Source organism: Sciurus vulgaris, assembly GCF_902686455.1.
Source record: "Sciurus vulgaris genome assembly, chromosome: 2".
NCBI lineage: Eukaryota > Metazoa > Chordata > Mammalia > Rodentia > Sciuridae > Sciurus > Sciurus vulgaris.
In genome coordinates, this window is record NC_136462.1 from 179233231 (window position 1) to 179246371 (window position 13141).

Sequence of the window (13141 nt, forward strand, 5' to 3'; positions counted from 1 at the left end):
GGCGGCGGCGGCGGCGGCGGCAGCGCCGCGGCCGGGAGGGAGGAAGGGGGAGGGGGCACCGGGCACGGGGAGGCGGGGGAGGGGGGCGGGACCGGGCACGGGGCGGGGGCCGGGGGGAGGGGAGCGCAGGGAGGACGCACGCAGGGGGAGTAGGAGGAGCAGCAGGAGGAGGAGGTGGAGGGGCGGGCGAGAGGGAGGAGTGGGCACTGAGGGAGGCGGAGGGAGGGGAAGGAGGCACCCAGGGAGAGGGGAGAGGAGAAAGGAGGGTGGGGGAGAAGAGGAAGAAGGAGGGGGCGCTGGGCCAGGTAGTGGGGGGATGAGGGCGCGCTGGCCGCGCCGCCGTGCGCTCTGTGGGGGGAGAGCGCTCTTAAGGGAGAAGAGCTTAGAGGAAGATCCGTGCGGGGGGCCGGGCTGGGGAAAGAAGGCTGGGGGTCTGTGCCTGCCCCTAGCTCCGGGAGGCCTTCGGGTCCCAGGGCTGGGGGCGGGGGCGGGCACCGGCAGTCCGTCTGCGTCCAGGCCAGGAGAGGGAGACTTGGCCCAAAGAAAGTGACTCAGGCATCGTCGGGAACTCTCGGTGCCCCGGGGCCTTCGGACAGCCCTAGACCCCCACGCGTCTCTCCGGTTCGGGGGGAGGGGGGACGCGGGTCCTCCTTGGGCGGGGCTGCCGGGCCTGGGGACTCGGCCCCAGGAGGTCGGAGCGAGACCCTGGCCTGGAAAAGCCAGGCACGTGGCCGGCTCTCTGTCGGGTCCCCACCCCCCACCTCAAGGCCCCCCTTTTCTTGATCAAGTTCAAGCTCGAGATCCTTGCCGCGCTACCCACCGGCCGCCCCCTCTCCTCCCCTCCCCTCCCCTCGCCCTCCCTCTATTCCGCACCATCTCGCCTCTTCACTCTTCCTTTGTCTCTTTCCCACCACTTAGTTTACACCGCCCCAGCTCCCCTCCTCCCTGTCACCCCGTAGGCGCCTAAGTGTCCAGGCTGCGCTCACCTGTTCGACCCAAACATTTCGGAGATCTAGAGCGCCCGCCGCCCGCTCCCTCCCGGCTCCCTCCGCTGTCCCCCGCCCCACTCGGCGGGTCATTGTGCTCCACCAGACCACACTGCCGGCTCCTTACGGTGCGCAGTTGTAAAGTCATAGGATAATATCAGGAATGCTGCTCCATCCCAGATCTGGGCGCGCACTGTCCGCGGAGACTCAGTACCGCAGGAGACGGAAGACCCACGCGGACCAGAGATGCGGTCCTTCTGGCAAACAGACCTTCTCCTCGGGTGCAGGAGAAGACGGTTGGGATGGGGTGTCGCTGGGTGGGGAATGAGGTCCTGGTCCTGGACCTCCAAGCCACCTCAGATTCTGCCTGAAACGTAACACGATAGTCCCCAAACAGCAGAATTAGACCCCGACTGAGAAAATGGGTCAGGGGCAGCCGCACCCACCTCCCAAATCCAAACATCCATTGCAATAGATTAGGCTGGGATAAGGCTACTGTTTTAAGGGGGACAGATACGCTCGTGGAATTCTATGGGGGAAATGCTCCACCACCGCCACCACCACCAAAAAAAAAAAAAAAAAAAAAAAAAAAAGAATAATAATCCCACCTCCTGGTTCCTCTGGTCGCATCCGAAGATGAAAGGTAATTTCTATAGACTTCTTTACGCTACAACTCATTCACAGTGGAACCAGCAGAGAAGAGAAAATGAGACAGCCACCGCGATTGTTGGCAATTTTGAAACAGACTGCCTTTAACCCTCCAACTTTTTTTCTGCAAAAAGCCTTTTTCTTTCTTCCTCTGAAAGCTTTGCATTGTGAACACTCTCGACAAGGCTCCCTCTACAGGTCTGAGCTGGAAGTACAACACCACAGGTTTCCAGCTCAGTATTCACCCATTGGAAAAATAAAAAGACAACACTTCAAATTAAGGGCACACAGCCTTCATTCTGCACATACTAAATATTTTTCTGCCAATATAAACCCAATGCTTTCTTTTAAAAATAGGGTTTAAGCATGTTACTCATTGGCACCTTTTATTCCTGAAATCAAAACATGTTCTTGAAGCAACTGACTTTTGTTTCCTCCATTAGATCTTTACTTCTCATTCTCTGGAGTGTGGGAGTCTGGAGGTTTCACTAAGTCAACACCCACACATGTGGGTGCCCAGTAATGATTTTTAGAATGAATTAGTGGCCAGAACTCTGTTCAGTTCATCCAGGGAAACGTGGGTGTTTCCAACATGGGAATTGTCCTTCCACACTCTGAAAACCAGATCATTCAGACTCAAGATTTCCTGTCTCTTCCCCATATTTCCATAGACCTTTGACTTCTCCTGGCCTGAGTCACTATTTCACAGCAATGGTGGACATCTGGGCTTGAAATATAAAGCCAAATCCAACTGAAGTTCAAAGGTGGAATTGAACCCAGATAACCCGCCTTTTCTCCGATTAATAAAAGAGAGCTAGTGCCACCCAGGAGGGCAGAGCGGTGATTTTCTCTCGGCATAAAATGCGAACTCATTTACCATCCCTGAGATAAAACAGCCCCAGCCCTGCTTAACCCACTGAAAGCAGTTGGGAGCCCTGGAGGAACCAGCTGCTTGGCAGCCCTGTGATTAGGTGGGTTGCGTGGTCACAGCCCAGAGCAACCTCCCAGACCCGGTCCCTAAATGAGCTGCCACTGCCCGAGTAACCTTGGGTTGGTTGTTTCCAGCGTCCTGTGCCTCTCTCCTTAAAGTGGCCACAGCATGGGTCCCCACAAGGAATTGGGTGACCTAGTTTCTTGACCACTAATTCTCCCAGTATGTGTCCCTTCTTCTGGCCCCAGTCTGGGCGGAGCCCCTGGCAAGGACAGCTGCTCTTGTCTGTGGAAGGGGGACACTGCCCTCCTGCCACCTCCAGGCTCTGCAGACAGTGGGTGCTTTCTGTAAACAGATGTGTGGCACATGCTCTGGGGAGCCTGTCAGGCCGCCCAGGCCTTCGGGCAGCCTCTTATAAGCACAAGCGGGGACCTGGCCAGGGGAACCCTGAGTCTTGCTGCCACCAGGAATAACAGCCTTGGTGCGATAAGAGCAGACACCCTCAAGCATCTCAAAACATCTTAGGGCCATTTACTCCCAGTCACTAAGGATTACCCATTAATGACACAGAGGAAAGCGTACCTGCCTAATGGAGTGACTGAGCAGACACCTCCCGACCAAGCAATCAAATCAGCTGGCCCCAAAGTGGGGCCATCCGACAGGATGGGGCCACCTCCTGAAGGGACATGACAGAAAACAGCACTGCCCATGTTGGCAGCTCCTCCAGGTCACATTCTGCCCCTATATACTTAGTCTGAATCTGATCATGAGGAGACAACCAGACACTCACAAAGAGAGACTCCACGATGCCAGGGTCCTGGACTCTTCAAAATGTTCACTGTCACTAATCTGACTGCTCTAAATCATGAGACGGAAGGGAAATAACAGCTAAATGCAATGTGTGAGTCCTGGTCGGGTCCAGGAGATCAGAGCTGAAGTGGGGACAGGACAGGTGGAGCAAGGGGCTGGGTGATGGGGACGCTCCCTCCCAGGGGAAGCCCACCTGGGCCCTGGCCCCAGGTGGCTGAAGCAGCCAGTGGACAGGCATTGCTGGAGCAAGGTGAGCTGGGGAGACTGGGGACCTGAGCAGGGGGCAAGGGCGGCCTGGCCTGGGGGCCACGTGGTGAACTCTGGGAGTGTGGCGAGGACACACTCTGACTCCTGTTCTTAGGTCACAGGGTTGGGGTTAAAAGGAAGGAGGAGCGGCGTGGGAGGCCAGTGAGGAGAACAGGCTGAAGCCAAGGGCCAGGATGTGGCTTGGTGGCAGAGCAGTGCCTAGCGAGGGTCAGGACTTGGGTTTAAGTCTCAGAAAAACAAACAAACGAAAAACACACCAAAAAAGAAGAAGAGAAAAAGGAAAAGAAAGGGTCTCGCCAAATGTGATGGGGTTTGGGTTCTGGCTCTGGCACCAGGACAGCATCTGGCCGCCACCGTTCCGCTGCTCTGAGCCCCATTTCCTCATCCACAGGTGGGTCACCAGAGGGTACGTTCAACCCAGCACCTGCCACCAAATTCTTCCCTTCAAAACTAGAAACTGGGGCGGCCAGCCTGCGAGATGACCCCAGGGATCCTCACCTGTAGGCACCCCTTCTCGTCCAGTCACGGTGACCGGACTATGGGAGCCAGGGTGTGCGACTTCAGAGGCTGGCCACACACACAAGCTCCGTCTTTTCCCTAGAGGGAAATGGCACTTGAGAAATGGCAGCTTTCCTGCTCTTCCTTGTCAGGGTCCTAAGTGTCCCAACCCCCCAGTTGCCGTCACGCCCCTCAGTCCGAATGCGGCACCTGCCCTCGCCGCCAGCAGTGGCCAGCAGGTCTCCTCTCAGGCCACACTCTACCCGCTTGGTCTCGGCAGTCGCATCTGCGAGGTGGGACAGCATCCTCTTCCCTTGCCTCCCTGGGAGTGCAGCCGTGCCTGTGCCCATTTACTGACCACTTGCGCTTCTTGTTTTTCAGAAAAACTTGTTTATATTGGTTGCCCTTTTCTCTACTTGAATTGTTGGTAATTATTTTGGTAAGATCTCTTTGAAGACGAAAAAAATCTTTTATCATATATTTTCAAATATATTTTCCTCCTGTTGTCTTTTTATTTTGTTGGTGATAAGAATTCTCCTGCCATATGGGAATATTACAATTCTATATCACCTGGCTAAATTTTTTTTTTTGTTGTTGTTGTTGTTTTTCCTGTTTGGGCTTTAGAATTGCAGGTCAAAACAAAGTTCATTCCTGTTCCACCTTTGATGGTTTGATTCTAGATCTTTCCTTTTTTCATTGGTCCCAGAGGGTTCTCTACCACTGAGTCACCAAGTAACTTCTCCACCTTTTTTTTTAAATTTTGAAGCAGGGTCTCACTAAGTTTCCATGCTGGCCTCAAACTCACATCTGCTGGGATAACAGGTGTGCCACCACACCTGGCTCATCCATAGTTTCTTCTGGAACATGTATATCTTTGTCATATAAGATCTTTATTCCATCCATAATTCATCTTCTCTGAGTAGCGGAGTGGGTTTTTTTTTTTTTTTTTTTTTTTTTAATGACTGCTTTTTCTTTTGTGGAGCTGGGAATTGAACCCAGCGCTTCACTCATGCTGGGCAAGTGTCTTCCGCGAGCTACACCCCAGCCCTCGACACTGTCCTTTTGGAGAAGTCGTCATTATTAGGAATGCCATCTTCACCATACACTAATTTCCCATTATTTTGGGACCATGTCTGTTCCGTTCTATGCTCTGTCCCACTATGGTCGCTTTAGAATACCTGCTCACATCTGGTCAGGCTAGCACCTGGCTCTCTCCATGAACTCTCCCCTCCCACACCACAGTGGAGACAGTTACACCAGACGCTCGAGGTGCAGCAGGACCTGGAGAAGGAGGGAGGCCTCCCCTGAGGACCTGGGGCTGGGGAGAAAGTTCCAGAAAGCGAAAGCGATGGCTCTACTCTGAACCGCAGGCAGAGGGCAGGGGCCTGGGCCGGAGCAGCTTCTCCGGGGTTCTTCGAGCTGGCTGCAAGCTCATAGTTGGTTCGACACCTTCGGTGACCTCTAGGAGAGACAATCCAACACTGTGTCCTCACCCCTCCACCTAGAGAAACTTCCCACCGTGGATATAACTAAAAGAGCCCAATTTCCTGAAGGCCACAACAAAAACTAAAAATCACACTTCCATGGTTCTCCTTCTCAGGAACGTCTGGCTTCCAAAGGCGGCCAGCTCACCTCTGGTCCTCTCACTCTCCTAACCAGAACCTCCAAGCGCGCCCAGCTGCCAGCAGAGCCACGGCCCTCGGGGCTGGCTTCCCAGGCTTTGCTCAGTCCTTAGCCCTCGGCTCCTCTCTGGGACGTCTGCTGTGATGGACTCGCCGTCTTTGTCCCCCACTCAGCCACGTGTGGCCCCTCAGTGCCTCTGACCATGCACGCAGCTGGGCAGGCAGTCCTTCCATGGATGTGTATGGAGTCCCCACTGTGCAGGATGTGGCGCAGGACCACTCTGGGGAATCTGCCAGCCAGCAGGGACAGGGAGATAACAAGTGACCCGAGGTTTCGGACGCTGGCATGGGAGCCCACTGCTCTTTGCACTGGACAATGGCTGGCTCAGAAGGGAGCCCAGGGTGTGAGGATGACTTGGCAGAGCCAGGAAGGCTTCCCTGAGGAGGTGACACGCACACTGGGTGTTGAAGGGCCTGTGGGCACTGCGTGAGCAGAACGAGGCCCGCCCTATCCACATCCGGGCCCCTCTGAGCTCAGAGCGCCACACTGACACCCGCCTTGGCAGGTCCTTGCTGGTCACCCAGGGGCTGTCCTTCCCTCTGAACTCAGCCTCCTGCCCATTCCCTGGCGGAGGGCACAGTTCCCTGCCACACTCTGACGGAGCCTGCCCACAGCCCTGAGGCCTCCAGTGGGCTCTGCGCGAGGGAGCACACCCGGCTCAGCCTTGCTTGTGACGCCCCCGCGGCCCGCCTCAGTGGCCCCCGCCTGGTTGCCTTCTTTCCAGCACCTCTGTACAGACTCAGCCATGACCCAGCGCTCCCCCTCCTGGGTGCGGGCACAACGAAGTGAGGACAGACGACCCCGCAGAACACACCCTAGGGCCGCCTAGCAGCGCCCTCCACAACGGAAGCTGCCCTTTGTCCACCTATGGAGGACGGACTACAGAGGTGGAATCTGCTGGGCGATGAGGAGCAGCAGCTGCCCACGACTCCAGCACCCTCGGGAGCCTGCGTGTGTGAAAGAGCACACGCTATGCAAGCTCGCTTCCAGAAAGTTCCAGAACCGGCAAAACCAACCTATGCTGTTAGAAGTCAGGCTGGTGGTCACCTTTGCTTGGGCCAGTGACTGGAAAGGGCACAAGGGGTCTTTGGGGTGCAGACAAGCTTTTGTTTCTTGATCTGGGCAACATTCACCTGAGACGGGGTCAGTCTGGGAAGTTTTACTGAGCTGCCCACCTCAGGCTAAGTGTTCTCCATGTTAATGCAGAAAATGTGTGCTCAATAAAATTCTAGAAATGGGGGAAAATAAACAGCCAGGCCAGTCACCAAGGCCAAGTGGCCTGGGGCTCACTGTAACCAACCCGTGACCCACCCTAGCCAGGCACGGTGCAGGGTGGTATGTGATGCTATCTTATGTAATCAGCAAAGAACGAGGTTGATATGATGCCACCGTGCACACGGAAGGCTCTGGGAGAAGATCACGTGCGACTCACCCAGTTACCCCATGGTGAGGGAACTGGTGTTGCGAGTCCAGGGGGACACGCCACCGTCACAGGGCGAGGAGCCGGCCGTGCGGGTGCCTGGTGGGCCCTGCTAGGGTGGCCCTGAGTCAGACCACCCACATGGCGCTGCGCATCACTGACCTCCAGCAGAGCAGAAAGGGGACCCACTGGAATGAGGCCCAGGAACCAGGAGGGCCTCTGGCTGCGCCCTGTGAAGGAGGCAGGGCCGGGGAGGCCCACACAAGGAAGCTGCAGCTGGAGGCCCCAGCTGGGAGTCGGGTCAGAGCTACGGTACGGGGACCTCACAGGTGCTGGGTCCGTGTGCCTGGGGGTCAGCATTCAGGGTGGGGGTGGAGCCGAGGAGCAGGGCACTGGGGACGCGTCCTGCGTGACCTCAGGCAGATGATGTAACTGCTCCAAGCCTTGGTTTTCTCATCTCTAAAGTGGGTGGATACCACCAGGGCCTTGCTTTTGAAGGCTGCGGTGGGGGGAGGCCCCAAGAGGGTTGGACTGGGGCCGGTGGGCACGGAGCACTGGGGCCGAGGGAAGTGTCACTGGTGCTACAGTCCCGGCCCACGATCCAGGGCCTGCTCGTGTGCAGGAGTGAGCAGACCCAGGCCCGCCCGGGGAGGCTGGCGCAGGGTCTGGCGGCCCAGCCCGCCCACCTGCAGTTGCTTTCTTCTGCCTTTCTCCCCCTCCCCATCCCAGTGTTCAGGGAGGGGTGAGGGTCTCTTTCCCACCAATACGGGACTCATGCCTCGGCGCTCAAGTCCTCCGGGTGGAGCCTCCGCCCCGGTGGTGGGGAGCTGCCTGCCCGCGAGCTGCGCGGCTCGTGCTCTCCTGCCTCCCTTTCCTTCTGTCTCCTTCCCTTGCTTTCCCCTTTCCCTGCCCAAGACCTTGGCATGTTAACACCCAAAAGCATTGTCAGGTCCAGCGGACGGCACCCGGGCCATGGCAGAAGAGAGCTGAACCGATACCCAGAACTGAGGTTCTCCCTCGTCTTCCTCAACCCAGAGGGGAGAAAAACAAAATTCCTTCTTTTCCAGCCTCCCTTATAGCTAGGGGTGGGGGCAGAACGTGACCTTGTTTTGGTCAGTGAGATGTCAACAAAGGTCTGCTGTCAACTTTGTGGGAAAGCTTTTGCTTTGCTGAACTAAGTGCCACCCCTTCCCACCTTCTTCTCATCTTGAATGTGGTAAGATGGTCGGAGCAATAGCAGCTGATTTGTAACCATGAGGAAAAGGTCAACATCGCAGAGTCACCAAGATAACACTGCAGGTGTTAGCATCAAAATAAGCTCCTCTGCTCCTCTTTTCAGGAGTGAAATAACTTCATATTTTGTTCTCTGGTCAGCTGAGGTTTTGTACTCATAGTCAAAATCATCCCTGACTGATCATAGTGCTCTTCTCTGCAGATGGACTGAATAGCAGGGACCCCACACGCTTCCATGTGGCCTTTTCTCTAGTGTGTCAGCTCCTGCAAGAGGACGTGGTGCTGTGTCTGGGCACCTGCTGGGTGGATAGTGGTGCTGGGGGAGGTGAGCGTGTAGTTGTTCGCTGTGGACTCTGCAGGAGGGAAGGTTTCCAGGTGTGCGGGGCACCTCCTCTGCCAGGGTCGCAGCCCAGCTAACGGGCACCTTCTCTTTCTGTCTTGCTTGTACTTGAGGCACTTAGAATGCTCCAGGCACCCATGGGCTAGCGAGGCTGGGCTCTGTACTCATCTCTGTTGAGGACGCTGCTTGCGGTGGGGCGGGGCTGGGCTGTGCCAGCTCCCCAACTCTCCACGGCGCCCTCACCCAAGCGCGGGCCTCTCCTGGCCCTGTGCCTGCGGAACGGGAGGGTGGAGGGGTAGGTGGCGGGGCCGGGTTCCGAATGGGAGCCCACTCCTGCCAACTGCTCCCCGATCCCAGCATGTCTCCCCTCATCCCCATCCCACCCCAGGGCCTTTACACATGCTTCTCCTGTGCCTGGAGACTGTTTGCCACGTGCAGAGGCTGGCCCTCCAGTCCAGTTTTGGCTCACACGCCTCCTCTTCAGAGAGGCCCTCTGACTCGGAAGCCCCGTCTCCTGTCTTACTCAACTTTAATTCTCCCCCGCAAACTTCTAACTTCTGCATGTTTCCTTATTGACTTTTCTTGCCTCCACAGCCCATGAGTGTCCAGGGGTGGCCGTGTTAGCTGTTTCCTTCACTACTGTGTCCCCAGCACGAAGTAGGAACCTAAAAAATGTTTTTTGAGTCAAGTGTCATGGTGCACGCCTGTAATCCCAGCGGCTCAGGAGACTGAGACAGGAAGATGGCAAGTTCAAAGCCAGCCACAGCAACTTAGGCGCTAAGCAACTCAGTGAGACCCTGTCTCTAAATGAAATACAAAACAGGGCTGGGGATGTGGCTCAGTGGTCAAGCATCCTTGGTACCAAAAAAAAAAAAAAAAAAAAAAAAAGATCTCTGGGTGAAGGAAGGAGGGATATTTCTAAAACTGTGCAACGCCCAGTCGCAGCGAGGCTGGGGGTCTGAAGGTCGCTCCTACTTGGGTCCTTGACCCACCCCAATCTGGTGCTGCCACCCACCCAGGGCCGGCACCCAGGTAAACAGGAGGCGTGAATCCACAGTGGGACACTGTCCTCCACCCTAAAGGGGAAAGGAGCTGTCAGCGAGGCAAACAGCCACAACAGGAAGGAGCCGGCCATGGTCCCGAGTCCAGCCGAAGCCATTATCTCTAATTGATCTCCAGACATCAGCCTGGAGCGCCGGCAGCCCCCTGCACCCTCCAGGTCTGGTTACAAAGCCCCCGCCGCCCGCCTGCTGCCCACCGCTGAGTCAGGGCTAGGGCTTCTCCTTCCCGGGGGAGGCCTGTCTGGGCCCCACGTGGACAGGCCGCGATTACTACTGCGCCCTCCCCAGACAGCCTGCTGGCTCTGGATGGAAGAGGCCCTGCGCGCTGAGTTGAGAGCGTTTACCCACCAAGAGGAAGGTGCAAAGATATCTAGTGCACGAAACATAAAACGTGGGACTTGGCCACAGACGACAAATCCTCTCTAGACCTTGGTCAGGCTGGGCCCAGAGATGGGGATGGGGTGGGTCACAAGGTCGGCCACCAGTTCAGTGGCCATCCGGATGTTTCCAGCCACTCCTTCCTGGCCCAGCCCAGGAAGGATACCTCCTTTCCTGTTGGGTCTCTCTTGTCCCTTGCAGGGGCAGTTTACGGTCAGAGCCCAGGGAGGACAGAGCTGCTCGCCTGATGTACGCTGGCCCAGGTAGCAGCTCCTGACCTCCAGCTCAGCTTTTCCCTGGATGCAGATAAAGCTTCCCAGGCCGGCCCGCCTGCAGGACCCCGCTCCTGCCTGCACCAGTAAATCATGGGCCCTGCATGCATTTCCCCTGGATAATGAAGTTAAAAGGCCACCTCACATCCTCGCGTTGTGGGGGTGCAGGGGCGTGGGGAGCTGCAGGCACCATGAGCCCTTCGGGTGCAGGATCTACTGCCCATCAGGACCCGGTCTGGAGACAAGATGTGGGCTGTCTTCTGCTTCTTTCCCACAGTGCTCCAGGGAAGCAGGAGAGAGGAGAGATGCATACGTCTCTGAACCCAGGCTGCTGGAGCAGCAGGGCAGCGAGGCCTGTCTCCTCCGAGTCTCTGGCGGGTGCAGCGAGTTTCCAGAAAGCAGCCGAGGATGTTCCATAGCCTGTGGTGGGGCCTGAGCCCAGGGGCGCTCTGCCACAGCCCTGGCCGTTTCTAGTTGGCCTTGAGCCTCTCATCTCGAGCTTCTCATCTTCCTGCCCTGGCCACCCAATTACAGGTGTGAGCCACCGGCTCGGGCCTTTCACTGTCCTTTCTAGAAAAAGGTTTCCAAGAAAATGTCTCCTCTTGAGTTTAGAAATACCCTGTTTGCTTGACCCCATCTTCAGGAGGACAGGGATGCCGGGCTGTTCACGTTTATAGCCCCGGGGTTCCACCTGGGGGGTGGCAGGGCCCGAGCTCACAGTCCCCTGCACATGTGTGGTGAATGCCCAGGCTTGGGGTAAAAAGCACCTTGGCTTAACTGGCGGCCAGGCAGGCCAGGCCTCCACAGGAGTATTTGCCACTGAGGAGGGATGTGTGCTTCCTAGGCATGGAAGAAGCAATGTTTGTTTGTTTTTTTCTTTCAAAGTTTCAAGTCAGTAAAACTTTAAAAAAGGCCACATGAAGGGAGCCATTCCTACTAGACACTAAAACATGGTCCAAAACAGTGCAGCGCTGCTGGGCCAGAACAGCCAGAGGACAGTGGACAGAAGGAAAGACGGCTGCACACAGGAACGTGGCCAGTTACAAGTGTGGCATCTCCAGTCGGTGGGGAGAGTCTATCGCCGTCGTCATTACTGTTTGCCACGCTGGGGACCAACCCAGGGCCGCCCGCATGCTGGGCCAGCGCTCGGCCACTGCGCCACACCCAGCCCCCAAGTAGGTTATTTAACTAGAGACACTGAGACAAAAGGGGTAAGCAGGAGCCTCACCTCGGAACATCCAGGATACTTTCCCAATGGGTCAAAGATCAAATATAAAGAGTGAAAACCAAAACACGACACGTCTTTATTTTTGGCTGTTAACTGAGAAGGCCTAAGAGAAAGGACACCCCAATAATAAGCTCGGTGGGTACCCTGATCTTGTCTTTTAATATGATTCTACAATAAACGGGATCAGAGCTCCTTGGAGAAAGGGCTGATTCCAGGTGCGTGGGCAGGACTAGGTGAGAGGGGCCTGGAGCACCGTAAGTGCCAGGAAGCGTCAGGGGGAGGGGCGGGTGCCGAAACAGCGCCACCAAACAGGAGCGCCCAACCTGGGGGGGATTCGGGGAACCAGGAGCCGACTGGCCAGCCCAGTGGTCGAAACTGGGGTAACCAGAACAATAAAATAGAACCCAAAATGCAAAACAAAGGGCAGGGGTCCATGCTGAGAGATAAACGCCGCCGATAGGTGAAGGCAGAGGGGACCATCGCCCAGGCACGGGAAGGCCGGCCCTTCGCCACAGGCCTCCTCAGAAACGTGGCTGCCACACTCAGGGGCCGCTGCCCACGGTGGCTTCCTCCAAAGCATTTAGCACGGAGGGAAGGAAGACGAGCAGCTCAGTGACAGCCCGACAACACCTCAGTCAGGGGTGATCAAGGCCAATACCGCATCCTAAGTCACCGTGATAGCATGTCGCCACCATAGGACCTGGGGAGAGGGCACTGGGCCACCGAGGGCAGCTCTTAATGCCCCCTGCATGCGGTGCTCGGTATTGAGAAGAGCATCAGGAGGCCCGGATCCTAAGAGCACTGGACATGTTCTCCTCAGAACTATCACGGTCATCACAACAAGGAAAGTGAGACACTGTCACAGCCCAGAGGCGCCTTTATAGAGTCTCCTGGACTGAGTCCTGGATCCCAGAGACTGTTGGGTAAAAACCAAGGAAATCTCAGTGGACTTTGGTTGGCAATAATGTATCCATGTTGGCTCGTGAGTAGTAACAAACTATCTTGGGAGGCGAGATGTCGCAGACAGGAAAGGCACCTGCTCCGGGGCAAGGGGGGAGCCGTTGTCTCCATTTTTCTGTACGTCTAGAACTGTTCTCAATAAAGAACTATCACAGAAATGGAAGAACACTTGAGGCCACGAGAAGGAAGCTTGCGGGTGGAGTGGACTTAACCCTTTTGAGAGTCAAATGCAGAAGCCATCAAAGAAAAATAATGGGTAACTCTGAGCCTATAAAAATAAAAATAACAAAACACAGCATAAGCAAGATCAAAGATAAAAGGGAAGGATGGGAAAAGAGAGGCAACGGCTAAGTCTGGGGAATCAAAAGAAAAGAAATGTAATCACGGTATGCTAATTGGGTCAGCTATGAATAATACACACACGGT

At 56.1% G+C, this 13141-nt stretch overlaps 1 protein-coding gene across 2 annotated transcripts in view; it reads right to left on the reverse strand.

The window, feature by feature from the left end:
- The window catches only part of NOL4L (nucleolar protein 4 like), a 384060-nt gene that overhangs the window by 304447 nt on the left and 66472 nt on the right, over positions 1-13141 (reverse strand). The gene's annotated exons all lie outside the window — the stretch shown is intronic.